Here is a 25,769-nt window from a genome sequence, read left to right as displayed (position 1 = left end):
TGGTTTTGGCTTTGCTCTGACAATGGAAGCAAAAGATTTTTCATGTTCAGACAATTTCTTAGTGGCCGCCTCTATGGATTCATCAAAGAGGTCATTGCCCTCACAAGGAATGTTAACCAGATGGTCCTGAAAATTAGGGTTCATGTCAATGGTGCAAAGCCAGGCCAAACGGCGCATCGCTACAGAGAAAGCAGTGGCCCTAGCAGACAGTTCAAAGGCATCATAAGATTACTGGAGAAGATGTAATCTGAGTTGTGACAAAGTAGCAGTGACTTCTTGGAACTCAAAATGCCTATGTTGATCCAGGTTCTTCAGAAAGCTTGGAAGGATATCAATGAGGAACTTGAAATAAGTAATGAAGACAAAATTGTAGTCGAGGACTTTGAAAGTTATCATAGCATTTTGATAAAGACAACGTCCAAACTTGTCCATGGTCTTACCCTCTCTTCCAGGAGGAACTGCAGCATAGACCCTGGAAGGATGGGTTATTTTCAACAAGGACTCCACAAGGAGGGATTGGTGAGATAACTGTGAATTCTCAAACCCTTTGCAATGTAGAGTTCGATACCTCGAGTCCAACTTGCCTAGAACAGCAGGTATAGCATAAGGAGTCTCCAGATATCGTTTGAAAGTTTGAGACAAAAGCCGGTTAAGAGGGAGCTTAAGTGACTCTGCAGGAGGTTGAGGCAGATACATTATCTCTAGATACTCCTTAAGAGTATTTAGAACTAGCATCTAATTGAATTTCCAGGTCATCAGCCATCTGACGAAGGAAGAGAAAGACAGCTGATCCGCCAAGGCCTTGATTCGAGAGTGGCTCGATGACCTCGAGGCGCCTGTAGTGGAGAATGAAGGCGAAGCCTTTCTGGAAAAATGGCATTCCAAAGAATATGGAGACTTGGATGAGGTAATGGAAGCAGCTGAGTCCTCAGGTCTGGAAGCAGTGACCTCGATCGAGGAGATGGAGGCCTCGAAGAGCTGGAAGGTCTGGAATGAGGCCTGGACGAGGAAGGCTGCTGTTTGGAAGAAGACCTGTGCATCAATGGATGTCTCAATGAGGGCCTCGATCGACGATTAGAGTGGTGCCTGGAAGCAGGTCTTGAGTAGGATCGAGGAGACTTCGCCCTATGTATGGAAACAGGCAATACTGCTGGTGAATGAATAGGGCTAGAAGCTGTAGATCGAAACTCAGTGATTTGGATCTAGGAATCTCGAAGCACTCCCAAAGACTCTGCTCCTTGTATGGAGTGTGAGGATTCCTGTCGAGACACTCGCAAAGAATCTACTCCTTGCATAGAGTGTGTTGTTGTTGCCAGATCAGACACTCAAAGACTCGGCTAATTCCATAGAGTGTGAAGCTTCAGCTCGAGGCACAGGCAGGGACTCGACCTCGCGGGAGACTACTGATTGCCCAGATTGGATTACAGGAGGCAAAGTCGAGGCAGAACCATATTTGTTCAGTAATTGAACAAATTGCTGCTCCAACATGGTCTGGAGAGAAGCCTGCAAATGTGGATCCGCGTCTGAAACCGGACCACTTGCCGAGGCTAAAGGCTCCAAGGTGGCAGTGGAGATGTGCTTCGACTTGGAGGTCTTGGAGAGCTTGAGAACCACCGCAGGAATCTTCTGTTTAGGTATCTGACCCGAGGGAAGCTCAGGAGAAAACAAAGCAGGTGTGCTCGAAGCCAAAGACGATCCAAAAGAGGAAGGTCTGATGAGACTCGAGATCGGAGTCGTGGAAGCAGGAGGACCCTCAATGGAAGGTGAGACCGAGGCAGCACTCGAGGTCGAGCGTGTCACTGAAGAGTCCATCCTGAAGAGTTTTTCCACTAAAACCCGACAACGTTTAAGGGCTCGAGGTTGAAGAGTAGCACAGCTCTCGCACGACTTAGGACTATGGTCAGGCCCGAGGCACTTAGGCTCCAGTGGTGTGGGTCTGTGAGGGAAATTGCACGCTGGCACTGGCTACACTCCTTGAAGCCCATTACTGGTCGGGACATAAGATGGAAGATAGCCGCTGTGAAGTCGAAGCCTGCAGGCTGCGGCCAAGCGGCCTGCCCCGCCAGTCAATCGACGAAGAAAATAAAATAAAGTATTAAAAAAAAAATATATAGAAAATAAAGAAATTAACACAGCGATTCGCAACTAAAAAGAACACAAACCGCGGTGAGAGAAGGCAGGAAGCGAACGAAGTTCAACGCAGAGTGTCAAAGTACAGACTTCTTGGCTCCGCGGAAAACTGAGAACTGAGGAGACTCGTCCTGTGCTGGGCGGGAAGGCACTCGCGCATGTGCAGTGCGGCTGACTCGAAACTTCTAAAGTTTTCTACAAGCAAACATAGTAACATAGTAGATGACGGCAGATAAAGACCCGAATGGTCCATCCAGTCTGCCCAACCTGATTCAATTTAAAATTTTTAAATTTTTTCTTCTTAGCTATTTCTGGGCAAGAATCCAAAGCTCTATCCTGTACTGTGCTTGGGTTCCAACTGCTGAAATCTCCGTTAAAACCTACTCCAGCACATCTACACCCTCCTAGCCATTGAAGCCCTCCCCAGCCCATCCTCCACCAAACGTCCGTGCAAGTCTGCCCAGTACTGGCCTTAGTTCAATATTTAATATTATTTTCTGATTCTAGATCCTCTGTGTTCATCCCACGCTTCTTTGAACTCAGTCACAGTTTTATTCTCCACCACCTCTCTCGGGAGCACATTCCAGGCATCCACTACCCTCTCTGTAAAGTAGAATTTCCTAACATTGCTTTTGAATCTACCACCCCTCAACCTCAAATTATGTCCTCTGGTTTTACCATTTTCCTTTCTCAGGAAAATATTTTGTTCTACGTTAATACCCTTCAAGTATTTGAATGTCTGAATCATATCTCCCCTGTATCTTCTTTCCTCTAACATAGTAACGCAATTATGCTTGTGAGGCTGTCCACATCCATATATGAGAATAGGCTGCCTGCTTGTCCTGGGATAATGTATAGAACAGGAGTCTCCAACGTCGGTCCTCAAAATCCTCAGTTGAGTTTTCAGTATTATTCCAATGAATATGCATGATATTTTTTGCATGTACTGCCTTCAGTTATGCGAATAGATCTCATACATATTCATTGTGGAAATCCTGAAAACATGACTTGACGAAAGCTGAGGTTTGTCACAACTGAATCCCATCTATAAACGTCACCGTTAAGCACAATCATCATATTATATATTGTAAATGCACTCTACCTATCAAGGGCACAGGTAATGTTTGCCAGAGAACTAACACACTGCATGTCTTTAAACAAAGGATTCAAATTGCCAGCATACAATTTGTTCAAATTAGCTGGTGTAATAATATGTGCATTGTTTATAAAACATACACCATTGCATGTACTGAATGTATGTATATTTACACCAGGTCGCAAACAAATGTATATGTATGTGGGCAGTGGCATAGTGAGGATAGGAGATGCTCGGGGCAGTGGCATTCTCCTGTGCCCTTTATACACCCCGCTCTTTCCACCCCCTTTGCTACATTCACACCCTCCCTTCCTCCCCATGTCACATTCCTGCTCTCCCTTCCCCCCGGTATCTGTTTAAAATCTTCACCAGTGCGAGGAGCACCTCCAGCCTGCTGCTCACACCGGCGTTGGCTTTCCTTCTGATGTCACTTCCTGGCCTCGTCACCCCAGAAGTGATTTTAAAGAGGAGCCAGGCTGGTGCGATCAGTAGGCCACAGAATTTGCTCGCGTTGGCGAAGATTTAAAGAGCTTCAGAAGGGTACAAGCCTGGCATGGGGGGAGGGCAGAGAGGTGCTGGCACTCCCACCAAGACGGCACCCAGAGCAGTCGGGCCTCTTTACTACGCCACTGTATGTGGGCTCATTTTGCCTGGTTAACTATCCAAACTTCATTTCTGAATATTGTCAATGCCTGGAAAAAATTCTGGTGGCTGCTGATGACCCAAACATACAGCTCTGGTAGCTAGATAGAGCTCAGCATTGAATATCCAGGTCTAAGTTATCACACAACCAGTATTTAATAAATGCTGACCACTGTGGGCTGAATATTGACTTGTTGCTGCCTGTCCCAAGAATTTTATTTTCTGCAGTTTCTTGAAGGGAAAAACTACTCTGTAAAATTGTTCAGACAAAATGCATCAATATCACTGTGTTTTATCTTCCCAATTCTTAAATTCATCACTATTTATCAAAAACTCCATTGTCGTTTATCTCCTTCTGTCCCCAAAACTTATGTCTGATTTTTAATTTATTGTTTTCCTAAATCTGACAAGGGAAAACTGCAATCATGTGAGGCATTGATAATGCTTCCCATTCTTCCAGTGGCCATAATTAAGGGAAGACACTATTTTGACGAGAAAATATGATCACATTTTTCTCAGCTGCCTAAATGCATGAAATGTGATATCGTGTTAATGTAAATCAATAGAATTCTAGATGTGTATTTAATTAATTGTTCCAGACTGGATGTTCTTCAGAGAAATCAATCACATTTCCCCTACATCAGCGTTAAGGAAGTGACAGTGTTTTCCTTATGCGTTTGATATAGTGATCCTGGCTATCAAATAACTCCCTCCTTTGAAGAGAAAAATACCATTTGTTTTCTTATGGAGATGTTATCTTGTAATTGCCCCTACTGGCACTTGCTATAGTGTATAGATGCATTTTAAAAGAAAAGGAAGAAAAGGAACTCAAGTATTTATCCTAGTCCCATATTACAATGAGCAGATATGAAGCTCTCTACAGCAGGGGCATCCGGCCTCGGCTCTCGCCAGTTCAGGTTTTCAGGATTTCCCAAATGAACATGCATAAGATCTGTTTGCATACAATGGAAGCAGTGCACTTCTCCCTCCGAATCCGCGAGAGTTAGGGGCAGAGCCGGCCCGTGAATATGGAAAATCTCGGATAATTTTTAGGGCCAACTCTGACCCACCTCTACTTCCCTCCTGCGTCCCGGACCTCCCCAGACCTTACCTGGTGGTCTAGCAGAGATGCGGGGCAGGAGCGATCTTCCTACACTCCTGCCCCGTGCAGGTAAGGTCTGGGGAGGTCGGGGACTCAGGGATTCAACCTTTAAAAACTAAGGGGAGTTCTGGGGCATAAAATTGCAAATAACCGAATTTGCAGGTACTAAACTCGCGGATTCGGAGGGAGAAGTGTACAATAGATCTCATGCAAATTCATTGGGTAAATCCTGAAAGCCCAACTGGATTGCAGCTATTAAGCTGTGGCAAAAAGTGGCCTTGGTGCACCCTTAAACAGTTTTTTCCCACATGCTAAAGCAATTTTTACTGCAGCTATAAAATGGCTAAGTGTCTATTTTTCTGTGTTAATGGCCATGGGCTAATATTACCATACAGCCATTAGAAGCAGTCAGCACTTATTTTAGTAAGAGCTTATGGATATATACAGTCAAACCTTGGATAGCGAGTAACATGATTTACGAGTGTTTTGCAAGACGAGCAAAACATTTTCTTAAATTTTAACTTGATAAACGAGAGTTGTCTTGCAGTATGAGCACATATGTGTGTCACGTCAAATACACTCAATCGCGTCTGAATGTAAAACATGCAACCGCAGTTCAAAAGTGCACAACATACATAACATAAGAATTGCCACTGCTGGGTCAGACCAGTGGTCCATCCTGCCCAGAAGTCTGCTCACGCGGCGGCCCCTAGGTCAACACCAGTGCTCCAAATGAGTCCAGTCTCACCAGTTTAGCATGAACTTGTCCAACTTTGTCTTGAAACCCCGGAGGATGTTTTCCCCTATAACAGACTCCGGAAGAGCATTCCAATTTTCTACCACTCTCTGGGTGAAGAAGAACTTCCTTACGTTTGCACGGAATCTATCCCTTTTCAACTTTAGAGTGTGTCCTCTCGTTCTCCCTACCTTGGAAAGGGTGAACAGTCTGTCTTTCTCTACTAAGTCTATTCCCTTCAGTATTTTGAATGTTTCGATCATGTCCTCTCACAGTCTCCTCTTTTCAAGGGAGAAGAAGCCCAGATTCTCCAATCTCTCACTGTACGGCAACTCCTCCATCTCCTTAACCATTTTAGTCGCTCTTCTCTGGACCCTTTCGAGTAGTACCGTGTCCTTCTTCAGGTACAGCGACCAGTGCTGGACACAGTACTCCAGGTGAGGGCGCACCATGGCCCGGTACAGCGGCATGATAACCTTCTCCAGTTTGTTCATGATCCCCTTCTTGATCATTCCTACCATTCTGTTCGCCCTTTTCGCCACTGCCGCACATTGTGCAGATGGCTTCATCGACTTGTCGATCAGAACTCCCAAGTCCCTTTCCTGGGAGGTCTCTCCAAGTACTGCCCTGGACATCCTGTATTCGTGCATGAGATTTTTGTTCCCGACATGCATCACTTTGAACTTATCCACGTTGAACCTCATTTGACATGTCGATGCCCATTTCTCAAGCTTGATTATGTCATGTTGCAGATCTTCACAGTCCCCCTGTGTCTTCACTACTCTGTTTAACTTCGTATCATCCGCAAATTTAATCACCTCACTCGTCATACCAATGTCCAGATCGTTTACACACATCTCACGCTCAGCAGGGCTGAACGTAATAAAAGCATCACACCCAATTCACCCGCAGTGTAGTGACTGTTCGAAACAAGTGAGATTGTGCAATACAAGTACATACAGTACTGTATTTTCTATTAAAGTTTTGGGGATGTGGAACGAATTGTCCGAGTTTCCATTATTTCCTTTGGGGAAATTTGCTTTGATATACGAGCACTTTGGATTATGAGCATGCTTCTGGAACGAATTATGCTTGCAAACCAAGGTACCACTGTATATCAAAACTATATAGCTCATTAATAAACAGATATATCCAACAGATCACTTAAAGTACTTATAGGACCATCAGAGGTGATTTTGCAAAGCTGTGTTTGAATGAGAATATTTGACACCATTGATCGTCATTAGTCCAACACTTTATACGTTTCACTAGAGTATTCTCACTTATTTCATTTTAATGTGCTCTCCATATATTCCAAAAATATTGTGTTTACTCTTTATTGGATTTGATCAACTTTTCATTCTTACATAAATTCCCATATAAATCAATTCCAAAATGATTTAGATAAGTGCAGTTTTTTTTCTAAACCATTTTGGAATTGATTTATATGGAAATTTATGTAAGCATGAAAAGTGAATCCAGCAAAAGAATTTTATATGGATGTTTTGTCAAACGAAGTTGCAAAGCAACCTGGAACAAACTGCCAAAAGCCACGGTGTGCAATGAAAGCTAAGCACAGTGTTGAGTTTTGTGAAAATTGGTGACACTTCAAATAAAGATTCTACCTGGAAAAGCATTTTGTCCTTTTCATCGTGCTTTTTTTTTTCTTTAAATCATCATTATTAAAGAGTCAACAGAGAACAGGAACAGCAATACAGTAGAAAAACCATACAATATAAGTGTGTACAAAAGGCGATCAGCAGAGCAGAGAATACAAACAGTGAACATAGCAAAGCACTCCCACAGGAAAGCTTGTCAATAGTCATAGAGTCCACAAAACACTAACAGACAATATGTCGTTGTACCTGTATACCGATGATGTCCACTAGATGAGAATACCCCACTCTCCCAGACCCCACTTTTCTTTTACCCACAAATCTCTGTAACCTTCTATCAGGGAGACCAACAAGCACACAACACAACACTCACCCAACAGTCAATATAAAACAGGCACCCCCCCTCATTCATTCCCCCTTCCCCTACGCGAGAGACTAGAGGAAGACTTACGTTTTGAACTTTGTTATTACAAACATGCAACGAATCCTGACGTTCTGGCTTATAAAGCTTTATGGAAAGTATATTTATCATGCTTTTAGCCTTTGTGGAAATTTTGTGCTGCTTTTTGTATCCCTGAAGACCTCCAAAACACTACTCGCGACTCAAAAGACTTTCACTGTTTCAAAGCTTTATGTATCCTCTTGTTATCGATCTTATTTTATATACTATATATACTTGAATATAAACTGACCTGAATAAAAACTGAGTAACTTTTTGTCCCCAAAAAAGGAGGAAAAAAAGACTGACTGGAATATAAACTGGGGAGAGTTTATATTCAAGTGCCCTGCCTTGTACCCAGCCCTTATTTCCTTCCTCCTTCCTTCCCTTCCTACCCAGCTTCTGATGCCCACTACAGTCCTGCCTGAAGCCCTGTGGTCCAGAAATGAGCCAGGACAGGAGCGATCCTTTCCTCATCCTGTCCTGGCTGACTAAACCATCTTGCCTCCCTCCCATCTCCCTGACCCTTATAGGTCCTACCTTTAAAGTCCTGGTCTAGTGGTGAAGCGGAGCAAGAGTGATCTTCCTACGCTCCTGCCCTGTGACAGCCATGATCAAAAATACCTGCTGTGAACTCCCGCTTTTAAACTCCCTCCCCACAGGTCCACATTCCTCTCCCATCTCCTTGCCCCGCCTTCTAGTGGGGCGATGAGGGCAGGAGCAAAATCCACTTGCTGCTGCCCTTAGTGGCTGCTTTCAAAAAATGGCTGCCAGCTCCTCTAGAGGAAGCCTCTCTTTGAATATCTGGCAGAATAATACAAAAAAGGATAACTATTTCATAATACCATTTTCCTACTTAAACATTTGCATCTCATTAATACTGACCAATAATATGTTCACATTTATGCATGTTTAAACTTATTAATTCCTTTTAGAACATAGACCCAGCTATGTGTATAGATCGTACCCAGCCTTTTGAAAAGTTATCCTTTACTGTTTTGAGTAGCTCGATTAATACATCGACTTAAATAACTCACTTAGTTGCATTATAATTCATTTTATAAAACTAAACTTTCTTTTCACTTAAAATATTACCCACAAAATGATGCAAAATTTCTTTCCCAAGTAATAAAATGTGCCTTAAAAATTGCTTTATACCCTTATTCAGTAATTATCTTCCTCCCGTTGACTACACTTACTGTGTCCTCATATTCTTCATGTTTGAAATATAAGTGGAAGTAAAAATTATCCTGTTCCCTTACATATCATCTCGACAAAACACATATTCATTTACTGTCAGTCAGTTATTCCAGCTTCAAAATAGCCTACATTTCAAATAATTTGCTTGCATTTATCTACCTTCAGTACTGAAAGCATTTATAGTTCTGGCAGCTCCACTTCATTTTCCAATGCTTCTTTAGAGATGGAAGTAATCCTGAAGGACTGGAGAAGGGAGGATGTGGTCTTTCGTCACAAAAATAGAAATTAGGATGTTGAGAATTATAGGCTGGTTAGTCTGATCCATAGAATTTCACAGTTAAAGTTTTATGGGGTAGGTCACCAGATCTTTCCCCAACTCATAACACTTAGCCACACGATCGCCACAGTTGATATGGCATGTGTTGCCACCCACCGAGCACTTTGAGATGGCTATGGGAAGAAACAGCTAGGATCACAGTCATGGACAGCTAGGATCACCAACAAAGATGTTCTTGATCATATAAACCCAGAGTTGTCCCTGGAAGGCAAGATTACCAGACAGAAACTGACGTATTTTGGACTTGTGATGAGGTAGAATTCACTAGAAAAGGAGGTGCTACTTGGAATGGTCAGTGGTAAAAGAAAGCAGGGAGACCAAAGGCCCATAGGCTGGACATCATCAAGAATGACACAGGAATGAACATCAAGTAACTGAAAGAAGCCATGGAAAACAGGGAAGCATGGTGAGGAGTGGCCTACAGAGTATCCGTAAGAATAGTCTTACTGGGTCAGATCAATGGTCCATCGAGCCCAGTAGCCCATTCTCACAGTGGCCAATATAGGTCTCTAGTACCTGACCAAAACCCAAGGAGTAGCAACATTCCATGCTACCGATCCAGGGCAAGCAGTGGCTTCCCCCTGCATTTCTCAATAACAGACTATGGACTTTACCTCCAGGAACTTGTCTAAACCTTTCTTAAAACTAGCTACACTATCGGCTCTTACCACAACTTCTAGCAATTCGTTCCAGAGCTTAACTATTTCCTGAGTGAAAAAAAATTTCCTCCCATTGGTTTTCAAAGTATTTCCCCGTTGAATGCAATACTCCAGATGAGGTCACATCATAGAGCAATACAGGGACATTATAACATTCTTACCCCCTCTTCTATTAAACTATGCTAGCAGTTTGTAGCACAGAGAGCCACGTTGAATGGCCCGCGCTACTCCCAACGCTTATAGGAAAGCAATAAAAACATACCTCTTCACCTAACTCCCCTGCCCATGACCAAAGGATTACAAAGAAATGTACATTGGTACTAGATCTCGGTATGTGTCACGTTAGGATACAAACTTGAATAAAAAAATCTTGCACTGTAATTTTGGCTATCTAACCTGTAAACTGTGTATTACATAGAAAACATAGAATATTATGGCAGAAAAGGGCCACTGGCCCAACAAGTCTGCCCACTCTAAGGACCTTCCCCCCTAAGTACTTCCTCGAAGTGAACCCACATGTTTATCCCATTTTTTCTTAAAATTGAGCATGTTGCTGGCCACAACTACCAGAAGTGGAAGATCATTCCAATGATCAATCACCCCTTCGGTGAAGAAATACTTCCTGTCACCGTGAAATCTCCCACCCTTGATTTTTAATGGATGCCCTCTTGTTGCCGTGGGTCCTGTAAGGAAAAAGATATCTTCTTCCACCTCAATAAGGCCAGTAACATATTTGAATGTCTCTATCATGACTCCCCTCTCTCTGCGTTCCTCGAGAGAGTATAGCTGTAACTTACTTAGACGTTCTTCATATGGGAGATCCTTGAGTCCTGAGACCATCCTAGTGGCCATTCGCTGAACCGACTCCATTCTCAGCACATCCTTTTGATAATGTGGCCTCCAAAATTGAACACAATATTCCAGATGAGGTCTCACCATGGACCTGTACAATGGCATTACAACTTCAGGTTTTCGGCGGACAAAACTTCTTCGGATGCAACCCAGCATTTGTCTAGCCTTGGATGAGGCTTTCCCCACCTGATTGGCAGTCTTCATATCTTCACTAATGATTACTCCTAGATCCCGTTCTGCCACAGTTCTTGTTAAGGTCTCTCCATTCAGGGTGTAAGTTCTGCATGGGTTTCTACTGCTAAGGTGCAAAACCTTACACTTTTTGGCATTTTGCCAAATTGTGGACCATTGTTCCAGTAAAAGTAGGTCCTGCATCATAGTGTTGGGCACTGTGCCCTTGCTCACTACATTGCACAGTTTAGTGTCATCTGCAAATAATGCAATTTTACCATGAAGCCCCTGAGGCAGGTCCCGTACAAAGATATTAAATAGGATTGGACCCAGGACCGAGCCCTGCGGCACTCCACTGATCACTTCCAATACTTCAGAGGGAGTACCATTTACCACCACCCTCTGAAGTCTGCCACTGAGCCAGTCTCTAACCTATGCAGTCAATGTTTCTCCAAGTCCCAACAAACTCATTCAATAATCTACGGTGTGCAACACTATCAAAAGCCTTACTGAAGTCCAAATACACATCCAGGGACTCTCCCATATCTAGCTTTTTTGTTACCCAGTCAAAGAAGCCAATTAGATTGGATTGGCAGGACCTTCCCTTTGTAAATCCATGCTGGTGGGGATCCCTCAGCTTCTCGTCGTTCAGAATCGTATCTAATTTGTGTTTAATCAACGTTTCCATAAGTTTACACACTATTGATGTGAGACTTACCGGTCTGTAATTTGCGGTCTCCAACCTCCATCCCTTTTTGTGGAGCGGAATGATGTTAGCTGTTTTCCAGTCCAATGGAATTTTACCCATGCCTAAGGAAAGATTGAAGAGCACAGCCAATGGCTCCGCCAGGATATCTCTCAATTCCCTAAGCACACTGAAGTGCAGTTTATCCGGTCCCATGGCTTTGTTCACCTTGAGCCTTGATAGTTCTTGGTAGACGCTGCTGATGGTAAATTCAAAATTCCAGAACGGGTCTTCTAAGCTCTCCCTTGTTTTCAGCTGTGGACCGGATCCCAGCGCCAAACAGGTAAAGACTGAGCAGAAGTAATCATTGAGTACTTTGGCTTTATCGGTGTACGATTCTGCATAGTTACCGTCGGAGTTCCTTAGGCACACTATCCCGTCTGTGTTCCTTTTTCTGTCACTAACATACCTGAAAAAGGATTTATCCCCCTTCTTAATATTCTTAGCTAAATTTTCTTCCATCCGAAGTTTGGCATCTCTGACTGCTGTTTTAACAGTTCTAGATTTCACCAGATAGGCTTCTTTAGTTTCCAGTCGTTGTGATTGTTTGTAGGATACAAATGCCTTTTTATTCTGTTTTACGAGTTCCGAGATCTCCGCGGAAAACCACTGGGGTTTATTATTTCTCCGTCGTTTACTCATTGTTTTTATATAGAGATTGGTTGCTTCCTGTAGGGTAGATTTCAGAGATAACCACAGTACCTCCACACTATCTGTTGTGTCCTGGTTTTGCAATGCCTCATAAACATAATCTCCCATGCTCTTGATCTCTAGTATGTGTCAAGTTACGATAAAAACATGTATCGCAAAATTTGTACTGAATCTATGGCAAGTTGTGTAACCTGTTAACTAACTGTGTATTATGTGTATGTTTAACCTGTAACCCATTCTGAGCTCTTTGGGAAAAATAGGATAGAAAAGGAATTAAATAAATAAAGAGTGGACAATGCCCTGGATTGCGGCTGCAGTTCTGTTGTGCTTCTCACATCTTTAGCCCTTGATATGGACCCTAAAGTGACCAACTGGATTAGAAATTGAGTGGAAGGGGGCAAAAGGTAGTAGTGAATCGAGTTCATGCCGCGGACCAGGATATTACCAATGGTGTACCACAAAGATGGTAGTCCAAATGCATGCTGGACCATTCTTCAAGCTTTTCTTAATCCCTCCTCATGCTATCCAAACCATCCGGGTGTCTGCCCTATTACAGAGTTTGGCAACATCCATAAGGAGGCAAACCTTACCAGACAGCCCTTTTGCAGTTATACTCATAAAGATTTTAAAAAGAACCACAGAAGGACCGATCCTTGCAGCACATCAAAGATTACATCCTTTTTCTTGGCATGAACTCCATTTATCACTGCTCTCTGTTGTCTTTCACTTAACCAGTTTATTTTTTTTTTAAGTTTTAAACTTTAAGCCAATCAAAACACAATACAAAAGCTGAGAAGACCGAACATAGCCTCCCCAAACAGAGCAAGGGGCATAGTACAGCAAATCATGTCATACCCAGATTCTTTGATACATACTAAGAAAACACACTTAACCAGATTCTAACTTAGTTATTCATCTTACAGCCCATATTGCCTATGCAGAAACACGTCACAGACTTTGTTAAAATCTAAGTATACCACTTCTAGAACTCCTCCTAAATTCAACTGTTTGGTCACCCAATCAATGGAATTAACCAGATTCATTTGACAAGATCTACCCCTAATAAAATCATATTGTCCCAGGTCCTGCAATCCATTCGATGTCAGAAATCTCACTAGCTTTCTATTTTAGAAGGGTTTCCATTAATTTATTCAGCACAGAGGTCAGACAAACCAGCCTGTAGTTCCCAACTTCCTCCTTATTTCCATTCTTGTGAAGAGGAACAAAATCTGGCCTTCTCTAATTTTCTGGGGGGAGGTTCAGGGAGATAATGACCTGTAAATAAGTCATTACATTTTCTCACTACACAGATCAGAAATATTTGTCATCCAATTCTACATTATCCCAACAAGTAGAAGCTGATAAGGATAAAGCAGAATCGTTTAACAGATGGAGGGCCAGGAGAAGGATCACAGAAGATGAACGCTAATAGAAATGGACGTATGGTAGACCTTACCAATTTTCAGAAGACTCTACTCATGAGGAACTAGCCAAACTAAAAGTAAACAAAGTGGTAGGACCAGATTGGATTTGTCCAAGGGTACTGAAGGAGTTCAGAGAGATTTTTCAATGCTTCATTAGAGTCTGGAGTGGTCCTAGACTCTAATGAAGCACTGAAAAATTTATCCGAGCTCCTTAAATGGTGGGGATGCACGCGTGGAGGGGAGGAATGGGAAGAGGCGAGGGGGAAGAGAGGAGGAGGAGTGCCAGCACCTCCACCAACATGGCACCCAGGGTGGACCGTCCCCTCGCTCCCCACTTACTACACCACTGGCCCCTTGGTATGAGCTTTCCCCTGATACCCAGGATGCTACCTTCCTTTAAGAACATAAGAATTGCTATACTACAACAGAGAAAGGTCCATCGAGTCCAGTATCCCATTTCCAACAGTGACCAACCCAAGTCCCAAGTACCTAGCAACATTCCAGAGCTCAGTTTGTGATGTCATAATGCCTCATTCCATCAATGCCTAAGAGACAAACTCATCAGTGATGTCAGAATGGTTCACATAAGAATTGCCATACTGTGACAGACTGAAGGTCCATCAAACCCAGTAACCTGTTTCCAACAGTGGCCAACCCAGGTCCCAAGTAGTAAAACAGACTTTATGCTTATCTTAGGAATAAGCAGTAGATTTCCCCAACCCATCTCAATAATGACTTATAGGCTTCTGTTTTAGGAAATTATCCAAACCTTTTTTAAACCCCAGTAAGCTAACTGATTTCACCACATTCTCCAGAAATGAATTCCTTTTTATCTTTAGGTTTTCACATATGGCCTGTTTAGTCTGTTTGACTTATCTCAACATGTATCTCTCTACTGTTTAATATTTGGTTACTGAACTATTTTAGCCAATGCATCTTGTGAAGGACTAAAATTAAGTGAAATCTAATTCTTTAGAAAAGGAGATGATGTATTTTACAATGTGTAGTAATATATGCCTATTTTTAGGCATTTACTAATCACATTATACAGAGTACATTAGTAAACACAATGTTATCCACCGACAGCTCACAGTCTGTTGAAAACTGAGTTAGCTGTACACACTGATAGACATATTTTTTTTAATTAAAAAAAACCAGATTTTGAGACATTCCTTAATTGTTGGAGAGGATGGAAAGACATAGGGCTAGATTCACTAAACCGTGGCTGGGGCGCTGATTCACAAAGCGCCCTCATGCAAAAGAGGGAGATCGGAATCACGCACCAACCGACCGCACAGATCACTGAATAGCGATCCCAACGCATGCGCAGACCATATTATTTGCCTATAGATGGTCTGCGCATGCTTACAGAGCTGTAAACTTTTCTTTTTAATTTACGAGGGCTGTTCAAAAAGTATCAGACCTTACTTTTCTTGCGTAAACAAATAAAGCTAGGGAGGCGAGGTTTGGTGCACATATGTAGGCAACCCTAATGCGCATGCTTGCATTGTTTCCTGCCTACAGAAGCTGTCAGTTGCCGGCAGACCGCCGATGAGTGAGGAAGTGTAAGTGAGCGCTGTCCGATTTTCATTTTTGACAAAATGACAGAAAAAGTTGAACAACGCTACTGCATTAAATTTTGTGTAAAGCTTGGTGATTCCCAAGTGGAACAATCTGCAAGATTCAGCAGGCCTTTGGGGCGAAGCAATGGGCACCACACAAATAAAGAAGTAAGAGATGGCCGCACATCAGTGGAGAGTGAAGCACATTCTGATAGGCCCTCAACAACCAGAAATGAGATTGTCATTGACCAGGTGAGGACCCTGGTGATGCAGGATCGTCAAATCACCAAGGGGTACTACCAAGAGGTTCTGCATTCCCTTTGTAAAAAGCTGCGAGACGTAAACAGCCAGACCTGTGGGCAATTGGCAGCTCCATCACGATAACGCACCTGCCCATTCTTCACATTTGATACGGAGTTTCCTGGCCAAACACACGTGTGATTCCTCAGGCTCCCTACTCTCCAGACGTGGCCCTGTATGACTTCTGGCTTTTCTTCAAGCTGAAAATGCCCCTGAAAATGACCATATTTCAGTCAAGATAAGACATCATGCAGAATGCGACAGACCAGTTGCGAGCAAAATAAAACCACAGGCTCATACTACGGGGAAGGGCAGTCGGGGCAGAGAGCAGGAGTTTACTGAGCAGGGCAGGAGAGGGCAATCGGAAAGGACGTGAGCGACTGGTCCCCAGCAGTAGCTTCTTTGTTGATCGGCCAGCCCAGTCGGTGTTCCAGATTTTGTTTAGTGAATCCCTGCCTGCCTACTCTGCATGTGCGAATCGGATAAGAGATTGATCGGCACCAAGGTTAGTGAATTAGGTTGGGGAACAATCGGGTTGTAAAGTGGTCAGGACATGATCGGTGTCCTTAGTGAATCAAGCCCATGATCATTTGGTTTGAAATACAATAACGTACTGCAGAATGAATTGGCTGAAACTCAAATTTGTAGGTATAATTCATGCAATACCAATCAATTATAGTCACTTGATCAATATTGTATAGTCAATAGTATCATAGAAAGCTGATGTATCAAGAAAAACTAAAAAAAATAATGTTCATAACTATTCAACCCTTGCCAAAGAACACACAGTATAGTGACAAGGGTGTGATGGTTGTGATGGGGTAGAGGACCTGTCACTGGACAGTGGAGAGAGCCTGAGCAGTGGAGCTCATTGAGCCCGAGAGGAGAGCTGATTTACATTAGAGCTGAAAATGCTGCTGGGAGCTGTCCACTCACCCCGAGTGGATTTTATTTTATTATTATTTATATACCAATTGTAGTCTAAGTGGTTTACATGAATTTTATTCAGGTACTCAAGCGTTTTTCCCTGTCTGTCCCATGCTAAGGGCTGCATCAGGGGTTAGCAGAACCAGGCAGCACACAGAAGTCTGTCTCTGCCTTTACCTGGTTGGTGATGCAGCCTTTACACACCACCTGATTCTGGTAACCCCTGATGCAGCCCTTAGGTCGGGTGAAACATGGCCTGCGTCAGGTTTTTATATGTGTTTGGTGTCTCCACTACAATAAATTATCTTTGGTTACTACATTTTGGCTGAACTGCTCTTTTGACCACCAATCCCGTGGCCACAAATGCAACACATGATGGGCTCTTGCCTTCCTATTTGATTGTTTTACTTTTAACCTATTGATTTGTAATGCTTATGAATGTAGATCCCCTCTTGCTTTCAGTTAAATGTGCTTATAATTATGGAGAATGCCCATAGACTTTGTTACGGGCACTTGTTAAAGTTGGCTGTACAGGATATAGAACAGCCGTAGATTGGAGACAGAGGCTATGTTTGATTTCAAGAAAGCCTGGGATAGGCACATGGGATCTCTTAAGAGAGTGAGAGAGAGAGGAAGAGATAGGCAGATGGTCAGACTGGATGGGCCATTTGGCCTTTATTTGCCATCACATTTCTATGTTTCTATATGGCAACCCATTTGGGCTCAATGGTGAACAAAGGATGCCCATTTTCTCTGACATGAAAATTATCTGGCTGATGCATCCCTGTTATCAGCTGTATCTTTATAGTTTACTCCCAGGATATATAATATTGCTTTAAGGAAACAAGAATGGCAGTTTTGTTCCTGGCAGTAGAATTTCAGATTATTTTGCAAAGTCGTGCTGGGAGACATAAAGCATCGCTTTGCCAATAACGAGACACTGATCCTGGCAAAGAACATGTTGGTAAAGATCTGGGATTAGTCACCGCAAAGATGTCAAACATGGAAAACATGTTAAAATTCCTAAAGCCTCAGAGACTTTTATTCCAAAACCAAAAAAGGGGGGATTACTCGAAAACAATAAATGAACTGGGGCGAAAAGCTTAACACTCACTACAAAAGATCCCCAGATAAATTGACCAATTTTATATGTATTTAATAAATCTTATATTAGATAACCTTCATCTGCTCATAAAAAAAGTGATTCACAAGGCATAAATGTGCCCCTTATTTTCCAATATTTCTGTTGAAAACATCTTTACAAATGATTCTTGCAGGATCAATGTCTGTAAGATAACATGTGAATGTTTCATGCCATTAGGAAAGTCTTTGTAAGATGAAAGCTTAGTTAACTGTATAAATATTGCAAAGAATCACTGAAGTACTTAGGTAACTGACCTATACAATCTTAGTCCTCAACAAATGATCTTTAGAACTCTTATTCACTAACTCTGAACTATGTTTATTCCACTCAATCTGTAATACCTTTTAATCATTGTAAACTTCACGGTCCTGCGGTATGTAAACTGTTATTATTAAATAAATATGTAAAATAATTACCTAAGGAGGGAAATAAGGGAATGGGGAAAGAGTTGCCTTATGGATTGGAAAGCAGACCCATCATCAGGTTCTCATCTCATGAAGGGATCCTTTTCTTAAGGCACGCTAACTGATTTAGCGCGAGTTAAATGCCAAGGCGCTCATGGAATATAATGGATTCCTTAGCATTTAGTAAGTGCTAATCTTTAGCAAGAGCTAAATTGGTCAACGTGTCTTAATAAAATTACCCCTAAGAAAGTAAATTACCTCATGGAGGCACAGTGGCTTTTCTTTTCAATAATGACGATTATAGATTTCGGGCCTGCTCCTAATGGCCCCTAACTCCTAAGTGCTGGTCGGCAGGGTTGTCAGTCAGTCACATGGTGCCATTTACAAAATCACACCTAGCGACGCCTAAATGGGTTTCGGCATCCCTAGGTGACCTAGTGGTAGGCGCCATTAAGTCAGGGTTTCCTGGCCTAATTTAACAGCGCCTAAGACAGATGCCTAGCGACGCCTAAGTAGGGCTCAAGTAGTTCATCTATCCCAGTGGTCTCAAACACGCGGCCCGGGGGCCACATGTGGCCCGCCAGGTACTATTTTGAGACCCTCAGTATGTCTATCATAATCATTACATTACAGATTTCTATTCCACCATTACCTTTCGGTTCAAAGCGGATTACAAAAAGAGTTATGGAAGAAGGGTTACAACGTTAGATCAGAGAAGGTTTCCAAGAGAGGGAAAAGTAGGATCTGGGGTTAGGGAGGGGATGATAAGAGGGGGGTTAAGCTTTATCATGGTATTAAGCTTTATTAAGGGATTTCTTGAAGAATATAGTTTTTATTTCCTTTCTGAACATCTTGCAGTCTGTTTCTTGATCATATGTCTCTTTAGCTACAAGTTACAATATTATTATTAAGACTTAGACAAAGGAAAGATTTATAAACTATAAAGAGTTTTACCTCATACAAAATTGTCAATTCTTTAATAAGACATGAACTATTTTTTCAGAGGCCCTCCAAGTACCTGCAAATTCATAATGTGGCCCTGCAAAGGGTTTGAGTTTGAGACCACTGATCTATCCAATGTTACATCTCTTAATAACAGTCCCTTCTTCGTTTTTACAAACCAACAGACATTTCACCAGTGTTCTGATAAAACCAGTGGTATAGCTAATCCTAAAGTAGCCAGAGGATGTAATAACAGCAGTTAGTATACCTGGGTTTAAAAAAAAAGGTTTGGACAAGTTCCTGGAGGAAAAGTCCATAGTCTGCTATTGAGACAGACAAATGAAGCCATTGGTTGCCCTGGGATTGGTAGCATGGATTGTTTAACTGTGACTTGATAAAAAGGTACTAAACTAACACCCACTCTGAGTACAGGAAGTTGTCAGAGCACAGAGGTGATGGGAGAATGCAAATCTATTGTGTAGTGTCACATAGGGTTGGTGGAAAGGAATTTTCCCTCAGAGTGTTAATGTCGGAGCCTCAGATGGTGGGGATTTGTGGGTGGAGAGGTACTGTTGTAGCTTTCAGAATTTGGGTATTGAGTCCTTTTAGATCTTGACAATAGGGCAGCTTGACAAGTCTCAGACTTCTCAGAGCAATACCACTTGGAAATCCCAGGTAGAGAATGACACAGGGGAAAATTTTTCACCATCCCCGCGGGAACTCATTTTCCCATCCCATCGAGTTCTTTTCCTGTCCCTGCTCCATTCCTGCAAGCTCTGTCCTCATCTGCACAAGCCTCAAATACTTTAAAATCATAAGTGTTCGAGGCTTGCGCAGTTAAGGCAGAGCTTACAGAAATGGAGCAGGGACAGGGACAGCTACAAACTCATGGGGACGGGATGGGGAAATTGAGTTCCTGTGGGGACAGGGAAAAATTTGTCCCTGTGTCATTCTCTCATCACAGAGCTTCCGTAGCGGTCCCAATGAGGAGGTTCTTTAGGGCGACAGCCTAGTATCACCATAGGTGTGTGGCTGGAGAAGGCAATGCTGAAGAATGTTAACTCATTCTGGTTAAAGCTAGAATGGACAATTATGTCAGTCCCTAAGCTAGTTCCTCATTTTCATGTGGATCAAGGCTTTGGAATGTGGATCATAAGGGTAAATCAGGTACAGTAAATTTAGAGAAGTGAAGCTGGGACAAGGTTTTGATATCAGTTATATCTTTATGTAACTGTTACATTAAAATACTGGTTAACACAGCTGATATGAACACTCTGTCTACACCAATGGTCCCCAACCCTGTCCTGGAGGACCACCAGGCCAATCGGGTTTGCAGGCTAGCCCTAATGAATATGCAAGAGATAGATTTGAATATAATGGAAGTGACAGGCATGCAAATCTGTTCCATGCATATTCATTAGGGCTATCCTGCAAACCCGATTGGCCTGGTGGTCCTCCAGTACAGGGTTGGGGACCACTAGTCTACACCAGGGGTAGGCAATTCCGGTCCTCGAGAGCCACAGGCAGGTCAGGTATTCAGGATATCCACCATGAATATGTATGAGATGGATTTGCATGCACTGCCTCCTTGAGATGCAAATCTATCTCATGCATATTTATTGTGGATGTCCTGAAAACCTGACCTGCCTGTGGCTCTCGAGGACCGGAATTGCCTACCCCTGGTGTTTACCATGCTCCTGTCCTTCCTGCCTCAATGAACTGAAGCCTTCATCTTCAGTGCGTCACTATACTCCCATAAGAATTTTAAGATCCGAGGAAAAAAAATCTTCTTTCTGTTCCATTCTTAAGAATCATAAACACACAATGGGATACAATTTTTTCGGTTACGGCTCCACAAATATGGAACTCGCTGCCAGCCCATATTAGGGAAGAAAAGATAATAGATTCAAAGGAACATTAAAATGTTGGCTGTACAAAGATGCATTTGACACTTGAAACTTTCATGAGGCCACCCCACTTTTAATGAAAAAGATATACCCCTCCCTTTTTTGTTTTTACCTTTTATGTCTTTCTTTACTTTAGCTATAGTTCCACCCACTTTCCTTCTGTATTGGTCTGTTTTTGTCCACATCTTATTGCAATCAATAAAAATTGTAATTCCCTTTGAATTATGAAATTGCGATTTAATCAAATTTTTTATTAAACTTGAAACTTGAATTAGGACATTGGGCTAGTTCAGCTCACCCTCAGGGGCTGATTCTACATACAGGCGTCCCAATTGCAGGGGGTGATAGGAATCCTACTGCCGACTGGCAGCCAATCGGGAAGCACATTTTTAGAAAAAATTCTCCCGAGAAAGGACGCCTATACTGTAGGCTTTTGTCGCGGGTCTAGGGAGACACAGTGACACTTAAGCTCACCCAAGGTGGGTGTGGTTTCACCTGGAAGTGGCCATGGGTGAGTTAAGCATCTCTATGTGTCTCCCTAGAGCCGCAACAGATGACTGAAATGTAGGCTTACATTTCCTCAGAAAAGTAGACGCGGCCAGCTGAACTGATCATGGCATGGGAATTCCCAATCAGCTGAGCTGGCAGGACTTAGTTTCAGGGAGTCCTATCAGCTCAGCTTATCAGGGATTCCCGTGCCATGAGTAGCTGATGGCAATGGATCCCTCGGCAAAGATAGGCGGCTGAGCCACTTATCTTTGCGATCAGGCAAGCACGATTCTCTAACCGGCACCGGTTAGAAAATCGGAGGGGGGGGGTGGATAGACGTGAATTTCAGCTGCTGATTAGGCGGCCGCCGAAACTGACATCCTATACCGAATCAAGTCCTCAGTGTTTCCAGAAACAAAAGTGATTTTTACTAACGAAGTCTTATGAAAGCTTATTTCACTTGAATATCATCATTGATTTTAAAGCCATTTTGTTGATGCATTACCTCACCCTTATCTGTTCCACATTTAGAATCTGTTGGCCACATGCTTCCCTTTGTGGGAGCCATTATCCCAGCTCCTGAGGCAGTGCACCTTGAATTAGCACAGAATCAATAATGTGTGCATCTGTTGCTGGCTGAGCCTGCTACACCAAGCACAGTATTGAAAAAGTGCCGCATTGCATGGGTTGCCAAAACAATTGTGGAGCAAAGACAGCTGCTGATTTCTTTGCATCGCTAATGATCTGTTTTCCATTCTATCGTGGGTTAAAGTTATCCATAAAAATTAAATCATTCTGTCTGATACACATTCCATTGTAATATAAATTCTTTTTTTTTTAAATGCACCATGAAGATCTAAAATGTGACCAGATGACAGACATAGGATTTGTGTTTCATATGAATATGGAATTTTAAAACACTGTTTATGTCAATAGTCTGGCTTAGCCTATTGTGCTTGGTGACTCAAACGGCCCTCAGAGATGATAAGATTTCAGGCATGACTCCTTTCCATTCCAGTTTATCCCATATCTTGTACAGTAGTACAGTGTTTTTCAACCTTTTTTGGGCAAAGGCACACTTGTTTCATGAAAAAAATCACGAGGCACACCACCATTAGAAAATGTTAAAAAATTTAACTCTGTGCCTATATTGACTATATATAAAGTAATTCACTTGAGTGCCACCGCCGCCATCGGGAATAGGCCGGCGCCAAGTTCTCCCTGCTTCTCTTCCCCGCGGGGCCGACCAACTCTCGCCACCCATCGTCAATTCTAACGTTGGAGAGGATGTTCTAGGCCAGCCAGGCAGCGATTGGCTGGCCCAGAATGTCCTCTCCGACGTCAGAATTGACGTGAGTGGCGAGAGTTGGCCGGCCCCACACGGAAAAGCAGGGAGAACTTGGCGCCGGCCTGTTCCCGATGGCGGCGGTGGCACTCAAGTGGCTAAAGAACCGCAGTTTGCCGGCCTAGGGACAACACTGGAGGGTGGCCAGCTGTGCACCCCCTTGGGATGTAAACCCGGGGTGGGGCAGACCGCCCCCCCCCCCCACCCTGGTATGCCACTATCTGTACCTCACTCCCTCCCTATGACCAAAAATTCTCCTTTCTTCTATTCCCCGTGTACACAACCATCTCTTTCCCTCCCTTCCTCTCTCCCATGTCCATTTCTTCTGTGTCCAAAAACGCATTCCCTCCCCCACCTCAGCATCTCTTTCCCTCCCTTCCTCTCTCCCAAGTCCATTTCTTCTGTGTCCAAAAACGCATTCCCTCCCCCACCTCAGCATCTCTTTCCCTCCCTTCCTCTCTCCCAAGTCCATGCCTTCTGTGTCCAAAAACCCATTCCCTCCCCCACCTCAGCATCTCTTTCCCTCCTTTCCTCTCTCCCAAGTTCATGCCTTGTGTCCAAAACGCACTCCCTCCCCCCTTTTGTGTTCCGTGTTTTCCTCCCAGCCCATCTTTGCAACTTTCGCAGCAAAACGAAGCTCAAGACGCGAGGCTTGTCTTCTGCTTCCTGCCTGCCCTGCCGCGCACAAATAGCCGAATGGAAGTATTCTCCGACGTCAGCGCTGACGTCGGAGGGCAGGCTTTGCTTAAGCCCTCCCTCCGACGTCAGCGCTGACATCGGGGAACGCTTGCGATCGGCTATATGTTAGCTGCAGGGCAGGCAGGAACAGAAGACGAGCCTCGCGGCTCGAGATGTATTGAACTCCGCGGGTCCCCCGTCCAGCTCTCTCCTGTCCACGTGGGGCGGACCGCCCCTCTCCCTAGACTGTGGCCTAGGACCCTGGGGGAGCCCAGGCCCCCTGTCAGCTCCGGGCCCCTGAATGCAGGACTGGTGGTACTGCCCTGATGGCGGCCCTGACCGTACGGCACACCAGGCAACATCTCGCGCACAGCGGTTGAAAAACACTGCAGTAGTATACAGTGAGGAAAAGAGGAAACTGTATGATAAGCAGAGCCTACTCTTCCAAGCAGTTAGAAAAATGGCACTTACAGCAGAAAACTAGAAGAGAGGTATCTTTTTGTGAAAGCAGTAACAACATTCTCCTGTGGGACCCTGAGGTTGTGAGTTCAAACCCCACACTGAAAGTGGTAAAAATCTGGAACGCTCTTCCGGAGGCTGTTATAGTGATTCAAGACAAGGTTAGACAAGTTCCTGCTGAACCGGAATGTATGCAGGTAAGGCTAGACTCAATCAGGGCACTGGTCTTTGACTGCTGGACACGATGGACCACTGGCTGACCCAGCAGTGGCAATTCATATGTTCTTATGCTCTTTGTGACCCTAAGCAAGTCACTTAATCCTCTATTACCCCAGATACATTAGATAGAGTATGAGCCCACCAGGAAAGATAGGGAAACATGCTTGAGTACCTGAATGTAAACCACTTAGAGGGGCATAATCAAAAGAAACGTCCAAGTCCGATTTGGATGTATGGTGCTAGACGCCCAAAGTCGGCAGTGGGAAAATGTCCATTCTCAAAAAATACATCTAGAATATTTTTTTTTCAAAAATTATCTGTGTGGACATGCAGGCCATTGATCATCCAGTCTAAGCCCCAAATGCCCAGAACAAGACCATTTGGACATGGGAAGGGCTAGCATTGTGATGGACTGGCCACTCAGACATGGCAACAGAGCAGTGGGGCACCTTACAGGGCACTGCTGTGAACTTCATAAAAAGGGTGCCACATAAACATCTCACCAGAACGTCCTTATAATGGTGAGTCTACCCAAACACTCCCAAAGCCCACTATACCCACCTGTGTACAACCCTAGTAGCTCTTATGGTTGCAGGTGGCACCTACTGTATGTCAGTACAGTAGGGTTTATGAGAGTTTGGGTGAGCTTACATTTTTCATCATAAATGTAGTGGTTAAGAGTGGCTTATGAGTCTGGGTCCTCCTCTCTATGATTCACTAACCCACACCCCAGGCTATTTAAAAGACCTGTGTGCAGCTCTACTAGGCTTTCCTATGCTAGGTGCTGATGTTCTGCAGACAGGTATGTATTTTTTATTTATTTATATTCCACATATCCTACAATTCTATGCGGATAACAAATTATTCAGGTGCTCAAGCAATTTTCCCTATCTGTCCCGGTGAGCTCACACTCTATCTAATGTACCTAGGGCACTGGGGGATTAAGTGACTTGCCCAGAGTCACAAGGAGTAGCAGGATTTGAACCCATAACCCCATGGTGCTGGGGCTGTAGCTCTAACACAGAGATCTCAAAGTCCTTCCTTGAGGGCCGCAATCCAGTCGGGTTTTCAGGATTTCCCCAATGAATATATATTGAAAGCAGTGCATGCACATAGATCTCGTGCATATTCATTGGGGAAACCCGACTGGATTGCAGCCCTCAAAGAGGGACTTTGAGACCCCTGCTAGTCTATCCACTACTCCCAACACACACTTCTGATCTTTGCGGAAGTGTAAGAGAGCATGAGTGTACATATGCACTTGCATGTCATGGCCCTCATAATCTCGACCCTCACACATAGATCGTGGCCACCAGACCCCCCCCCTGCAAAGATCATGGCCACCCAAATCCCCCACCCCCACTCCCGAACCACCCCCATACCTTATACTGAAGAAGACAGCAAGAGGGATGCTCAGTCCCTTCTGCCAATAGGTCCCCCTCTCCAATATGGCAGAGTTTCCCTTTCCAGGTGCTTTTTGGAATACACCAAGAGGAGCCTAAGGCCCCGATTGGCTCAGGTACCTATGGCCACTCCCAGTACATCCTGGGATGTACTAGATGGGGCCTAATTCCGTGAATGGCTCAGATGATT

General features: G+C 43.6%; 1 protein-coding gene across 1 annotated transcript in view; it reads right to left on the bottom strand.

Moving 5' to 3' along the window:
* Positions 1-25,769, bottom strand: part of TAMM41 (TAM41 mitochondrial translocator assembly and maintenance homolog) — a 330,305-nt gene that overhangs the window by 302,995 nt on the left and 1,541 nt on the right. The gene's annotated exons all lie outside the window — the stretch shown is intronic.

Source organism: Geotrypetes seraphini, chromosome 17 (genome assembly GCF_902459505.1).
Source record: "Geotrypetes seraphini chromosome 17, aGeoSer1.1, whole genome shotgun sequence".
In the NCBI taxonomy this organism is placed as follows: domain Eukaryota; kingdom Metazoa; phylum Chordata; class Amphibia; order Gymnophiona; family Dermophiidae; genus Geotrypetes; species Geotrypetes seraphini.
The sequence above is the reverse complement of the archived record's forward strand: the minus strand, read 5'-3'. Positions and strand labels throughout refer to the sequence as shown.